The following is a 7,196-nucleotide window of genomic DNA, read 5'->3' as shown; positions in this document are numbered from 1 at the left end:
TGTAATGTGAACGGCGAGATGCTCTCTAACATATGCTATGAATTATAATTACATGGGGCTGAAAATATATAACTAGACAAAAAAGGGGGGTTTTCCAATGAAAAGGTCAAATAATGAAGAAATTACTTGGTGCTCAGATGACATCGTGAAAAATTTCCTATCAAGTACACCTCTCAAGAATAAAAAACGATCATGCCAAAATAACATTTTTTTTTTTTGCCGATGGGTTTAGAAGATCCTGGAAAAGTGATTGGCTCTCTCTCAGTAATGCAGATGCAAATTACTCAGAGATGGAAAATACACAAGTAAAAGCACTTACGATCCACATTTTTGTTCTTATGCCAGAAACACTTTTCTTATTATGAAAAGCAATGTTTACCACCTGAAATAGAATAAATTATTTCATGTGTGACCTGTACTTAGAGGACTGAACCTCGTTAAAGAGACGACATGCAATAAATGAAAGTCACTCTATTTTACTCTCTTCTTGATTTCATACCAGCTCTTACATAAAAAATTTAAGCTAAATTCTTGAAATGAACCCAAAGAGTCCCCAAGCGACTGAGAACGGGAAGAATGTCGTGGAGAGCCGAGAAATTTCCCAATGGCGTATCCATGGCATAGCTGGCGACCGGACGTCTCTCCAGCATGCCCCTCCCCCGCTCCATCATAATGCTTTGACTCTTTTATTGGATCGCAGATTGCAATATTAGCAATTAATGGGTACTTGAAAACCGAGATTGGTACCATGGAAGGATCACGTGCCATACTTTCCTCTTTGAAATGTGAAAGCTGGAAAATTTCATTTTTAGCCTTAAGCAGGAGCCTATCACTGGATGGGCTCCTGCCTTAAGATAATATCTTGAAGCCCTCGCGCAAGATATTTCTTGATCTGATCGATCCTGTTTCCTGACTAAGTGATTCAAGGCGAAATATTTTTCTCTAGGTATACTTAGCCACCTTGCAAAGGGAGAGAATGCGAAATAAAATCCCAACAATTGTGGCTTTGCACTCAAATAATGTCCTCCCACCCTCGTCTTCGCAAGGCGCCAGTCACGCATTTGTTGCGGAGAATCGGAAAAAGTGAGATATGAGAAAATAGAACATTTTGAAACAGATAAAACGAAATATAAAAGGAAGAAAACCAAAAAAAGAAAGATAAAAAAATAATAAAAGTCAAAAATTATAGATCTGTTGTCAACAGAAAAACCTCTGAATGCCTGATTTGTACTTGACGTATCACGAAAGTTGTAACACTGAAAACGATCTTCGATGCAATGTCAGCTTCACATTAGATATAGAAATACCTAATGGTTTTTAACTTCAATAGAGACTAATTCAGTCTAGACAGCCTTTTTACATACAAGACACAAAAAAACTTAACCGAGGGCAATATTTGCATGGTATTCGTTTCTGCGAAGGATGACATGTCTGATCACGTCAATCTATACTTCCGGTTCATCTCTGAATTAGAGCTGATATATTAAACACGTACTCATTAAGAATTATCCCAGGGAGAAGACTTTCGAGCACATGATCCAGTTGTTTGAGTATAAATCTACTAGTTCCGCAAAACATAACAATAAGACAGATTCGTGTTTTTATTAAACAATGGCATAAAAAGGTCACGGAACTCGCTCGCCCCTGAGTTTAATCAATCACTATCTTGCATCACGAGTTGGTGTAATACCATTAGAGTCTAGTAGAGCTCTATCGCAAATGCTGTAATTTGATTGGTAAAGCTTCTCATCATCTCGCCTGATGGAGTTGTAAACAAATAAAATAACAAAACACGAGCCTGTCTTGCTGTCAAGGTTTGAACGACTCAAGGAGTTATACTTAAACAGTTGGATGCGGATGATTCATTCTCGATATCTATGCGTGATATGGTGGATTCGGCCTTTGCTCTCATTAACAAACACGAACGAAATCTCGAGCTCATATCGACTCATATCCTATATTGTTAAATATTCGCCTCTTATTACTTTCAACTTAGGATCGGCTTGCATCGTATGTTTTGGTTCTGCTCCGGTTTGAAGTTGCTCCCCGGTTCTGGCTAAACTTCACAATACCCAGCCACTCATTTACATGTCATTAAATAAGAATAGCGTCTATTGTGTTAGGCCTCGTTCTTCAAAGCCTCTCGACACATTTAAATGAGGTGGACGGGTATTCTGAAGTTGCTCCGCCTGTTCCGATCGCTTGAGCTTTTCATTGGACGATCGAAGGTGGGATTATCATGATCTTCGATGGGATTAGCAGACCAATATAATTAATCTTAATAAACTCGAGGTAATAAACTTACGGATGAATTCATGTACACACAAAACAAAAGAGCTTTAGGGTAAATGTGAGAAATAACAAATCAAGAACTTGTGGTGTTCGTTCCCTCGGGAAACAAATCTTTACAATAGATGGATCATCATTTGCGATGTTTCTCGATTCCGGCCATTTTGATAGGTGGGAAACGTATTGAAACGTATTCTTGTAAGGATCTAAGGAGGGTAGCCACATGTAATAAATGTTAATAGCCCATTTCCGAATTACACTTGCCTCTTTTTCAAAACGAGGCCTGGTGCTCAACCATTCTTGTGAAAATGAGTTTAATTTGCATATGAAAGGATGAGCACCAGGGCTCGTTTTGAAAATGAAGCCAAGGGTATTTCGGAAATGGGCTATTCTCTTCGCAATTTGACCTCAGGCCTGGTTTGACCCATTGTTCAAAATAAAAAAGACATCTGAAAAGGCCATTTTTTAAATTCAATTTAACCATGAGGATGAGTTTCAGTCTTATCTCCAAAGTTTCTACTGATATATTAGTGTCAATCATTTCTGTCATGAGTGTTCCTTTATATCTCAAGTAGCCCCCATAGAGTCAGAGTGTTTTCATTTGTTTCATGCCCCGGCAAATATTTCCTTTCCAATTTGTTCAGTGATTTTTGTTAAGAAGCTGGGATTGGTTGCTACAGAAGAAAAGTTACAATCGCACATTTACACTTCATTGTTTTCATTGACCACCACAAAGGTTTTAAATACAACTTGTGCAATGTAAATAAATAAATTTTCAATCTTTACAATGTACTATAAGCAAAAAAATCCTATATTTTTCACTAAGAACAACACTTTCTTGAAGACTGAGGAATATATTTCCTTTGAGCCTTATATTATAACATATCAACTGCCTAGAAAGTTTAGGAACTCCAACTTAACAGAACCATGAGGTACAGTACATGCATCAGCAATATTCTCAAATTCCTTCAGGATGTTTCTTCTTGTGGAGGGACAACACAGTTCTTTTAATGACATCAGCTATACTTCTGAGGGTTTTTCTTTTAATCTCCAAATTCCTTTTGTGTGGCTAATTTCATCTTCTGGCGGTTTGAGATTCTAACATGACAAGAGATTGAAAAAAAAAAAATTCACCAAGAGTAAAACTAACTTTTCCTTTTCTAAGAGAATAAGTAAACAACGTAGACAGCACATGTGCAGTGTCTTTGATATTAGCTCAAACTTTTCTTTAAATCAAAAAGCAGGAGGAGACGAGGGGATACCTAAAAAATTTTGTGAGTAGGCAAGTGCCCTAGGGACTCTAAATATCAGATCACATTCAGACACGTTTCAACAATACCTGAGACTAGGTCCAAGTCCAGCCTAACTTTTTCCCAGAATACTTAAATACTTTTGGTGAAAGATACAGTGGCCATGCAGGACTTGAATATTAAGTACCGGTTGTCCTCATTCAAGCTCTGGCAAAGTCACCCTGTTGTGTTCTTAAACACGACACTATTAATTTCTCTCACACTGCCTCTCTACAACTAGGAGAGATACTGGAAAACTACACAACTTAGGTTTACTTGAGAAAATGCACTAGATAACCTAAGATGAAGTGGAATCTCATCCAGGGCTAATAACAATACTTATGGTAACTCAGTTCCATGGAAACTGAGATAAGTTCTAAAGAAAGGTCACTTGATTTGTGCACAGACGTTACCTTGAAAACCCTCCCTGGAACCTCTCCCTGGAATGATCCCACAGGAAGACCCTCCCTTGATACCCTTCCCTGGAATGATCCCACAGGTATCTGACTTAAGCCAATCTCGACCATGCAGGAGAAGAAGTATCTTTTGGGAAAATCATCTCTTAAACAATGCCAAAGCTTTGGTTACTTTACCTTTTGATCAAACCCTAATTGGACCAAAACTCTCCAATCCCCACACCCTGCCCTAAATACCAAGTAAAAGCCCTTACCCTTAGGTAGCACATTTTTATAACAAAACCTAAATATAGGGGCTAAAAATTAATCAAACATTTTTGCTTGTCCACAATTTGTTTTAACACATTGTAAGACTGTCACAGTATATTCCCCAGCAAGAATTGAAAGATATCCTGTAACGTTCCCCACATTTCAAACTTTGTGTCAAATACAATTAAAGTCCTCTTTTAAAAGTTTATTCAAGTTGGGAAAGCTATTAATTTTGCAGTTGTTATGGAACAAGAGAAAAAATTGTTGGTTAATTAAGTCACGGTTAAAATTCTCAAATCTTTTGTCAATGGTAAACATTGTTCTTGGCACAAAAAAAATACTGGAAGGTTAATAAACTCAATGCCCCTATAACACTTGAAAAGTTGCTTCAGTATTTGTCACTGGACATAATCTGCCATTCTGAGCTCATAGTTTTCCTTAAGTTTCCTTGAGCTTGGAAAACCGTTACATGAGTACTAGCTTTTCTGAGTCAAAATCGAGTCAGAAAACACACATCTGAGCATACTCTTGTGCAAAAGAAAGGCCTCTGTCTACATTTAGGTTACAAAAATTATGCTAAAAAACTTGAGCATTGTGCTTTTGAGCATCACCCCCAAAAACATGGCATCATTCTGAAAATTATGCTTATCAGTTTTCATTATGCCCTAGTTACTGTTTCAATTCAAGAGCTTTTAACAGCCCTTCCCTCCTCCCTGCCTCCCATTCCTAACACCAACAGGTAATACTTACCAGGGACAAAAGGCTCACTGAACTTCAAAACACATCCCTTAATGAGATTAGGTTGTCAAAGAGTGAGCTTCTTAATATGTAGAGAGAGCAGACTTAGTGCTGACAGTAATCAGGTTACAAATTTTATCTGTTTTTGAACTGTAGCATCTATGGAATTTTAAAAATTTTGGTCATTATACTTGAATTATGCTTGATACTTTAACTATAGCATTATGCTCAACATTAGGCCAGCATGATTTACCTGACCCTAGTCTAAACTAGAAATAGAGGCATGCATAAAGGATGCTAATCAGACAATAAGAGGCCTGAGCAGTTACTCTGAATTGTCCAATCTAGTGTTGAATTCAGAAAAAATGAAATGGATGCTTCTCTCTACAAGACAATTGGCGCGCGTACACTCTTTAAATGATTTTTCTGCAGATGTATACTGCGGTGACACTAAACTTGAGAAAGTCTCAAGCACCAAGCTTTTGGGAGTTTATCTGGATCAGGAACTAACATGGCAAGGACACATAACAAATCTGTTGTCATTGTGTTACGGTGCTTTAGCAGTACTACAGAAACTGAAAAACTTCGCACCATACCACATATGAAAATGACCGGTGGAAAGTCTTATACTCTCTAAACTGGATTATTGCAACGTTGTGTTTAGTCCTCTCCCAGAGTACCAGATTAAACGCCTTCAAAGAGTACAGAACACGTGTGCGGGTTTTGTGTTAACTAAATTTGCTGGACTCCAGGATGTTACAAAGCTAGGTTGGCTCACAATCAAAGAGCGTTTAGAATTTAATATAGCTAAGCGAGCGCACAAGTCATTACACAATGAAGACTTTACACTAAAACTCAAGCAACACGTCGTAAATAGATATAGTCTCAGGTAATGACCTGCACCAAAATTAGAACTTGCCAACAAAATTGAGAAAAACACTTTACAAGATCAAGCTGCAGAAGCTTTTAATAAGCTTCCTTCGGAGTTAAGGAATTGCAGTGACCATGCACTTTTTTGTATAAATCTTAAGAGACATAGTGACATGCAATGGATAATCTAGTATAGTTTTTATTATTCACTATTTTATCAATTTTGATTTATTGTAAGTATTATTCATATAGTTAGTTTTTATTTTAGTAGCAAAGAGCCACTATGTGGAAGTATACTAATAAAGGTCATTATTATTACTAAACAGCATACCCACATCAGACATGCTAGGGAGTACCAAAACAGAGAGGAACACTATAGAAGGTGAACCCGTCCCCTTTCACTCTTTTGTACTCTGCATTTGCTTCCATCAAAGAGACCCTTTCGTAAAGAAACTTATAGTTCACCACTAAATTTTCTCCGATTCTTATTGGTTTAAATTGATCACGTGACGCGATAGTTTGTTTTTGAATGTTTACAAGACTGAAGCTGTGGTATTTGGCAGATTACCTCATGTCTAATATAGATTCTTTTACCATTAGTGTAAATGGCACTCCTATCAAGCCTGTGTCTCAGTTTAAGTATCTTGGCGTGGTGTTTGATGAACGTCTCAGTTGGAATGATCACGTTAAATTCATCCTTAAGCTGAAGCTGGTTGAAGGGTTGGAATGCTTGGCGGTATTCGCTACTGCATTACTTGGCATAGTGAAAAGATAATTTATACTTCCGCGATAAGACCAATATCTTCACAAAGATTAAGAAAACGATAAAATTGTGATTACTTCTTTCCCACAACTACATTATCAAAAAACCGAAATCTAAATTTAGAAATCCATAACATGAGTCAAACAAACAGATGCCTCCGAAGCAGCACTCTTACTTGTATATAGAGGCCAGGCATTTACGGAGAAAAAATTTACCAGAACACCTACCACAATATAAAAAAAACATAATGCTGACTCAATAAGGAATAATTTCTTCGCTTATGTAGATTTAAAACACAGAAAACGCTCCCGATTGCAAAAATCTACGTTGGGGCTACCTCGCAGCTAGCATATCATTAAAGTAATTAGTCAAGCAGTTACGCTCTCTATTTGGCCTATTTTTTTCTCTATTGCTATTTCCTTTACCTCTTAGTTGTGATAAGATGGGTTGAGTGTAATAAATCTAGACAGGATAAAAGCAGCGACAATCGTGGCCAGAGTGAAGGTAAAAAAAGCGAAGTAAAACGTTTGCTCGTCTTTCATAATGTCCACCATGTTTTCATTTGGATGAGTCACACCAGTT

General features: G+C 37.3%; 1 long non-coding RNA gene across 1 annotated transcript; it reads right to left on the bottom strand.

The window, feature by feature from the left end:
• Nucleotides 1-2,990: 2,990 nt before the first annotated feature.
• LOC111332574 (uncharacterized) lies at nucleotides 2,991-7,181 on the bottom strand. The gene is made up of 2 exons (XR_002695049.2): nucleotides 7,040-7,181; nucleotides 2,991-3,387 (listed from the first exon to the last, which is right to left on the bottom strand). It is a non-coding gene; the product is annotated as an uncharacterized LOC111332574 (long non-coding RNA).
• Nucleotides 7,182-7,196: the final 15 nt, after the last annotated feature.

This window comes from Stylophora pistillata, chromosome 4, assembly GCF_964205215.1.
Source record: "Stylophora pistillata chromosome 4, jaStyPist1.2, whole genome shotgun sequence".
Classification (NCBI taxonomy): domain Eukaryota; kingdom Metazoa; phylum Cnidaria; class Anthozoa; order Scleractinia; family Pocilloporidae; genus Stylophora; species Stylophora pistillata.
This window is presented reverse-complemented; position numbering and strand designations above follow the sequence as displayed.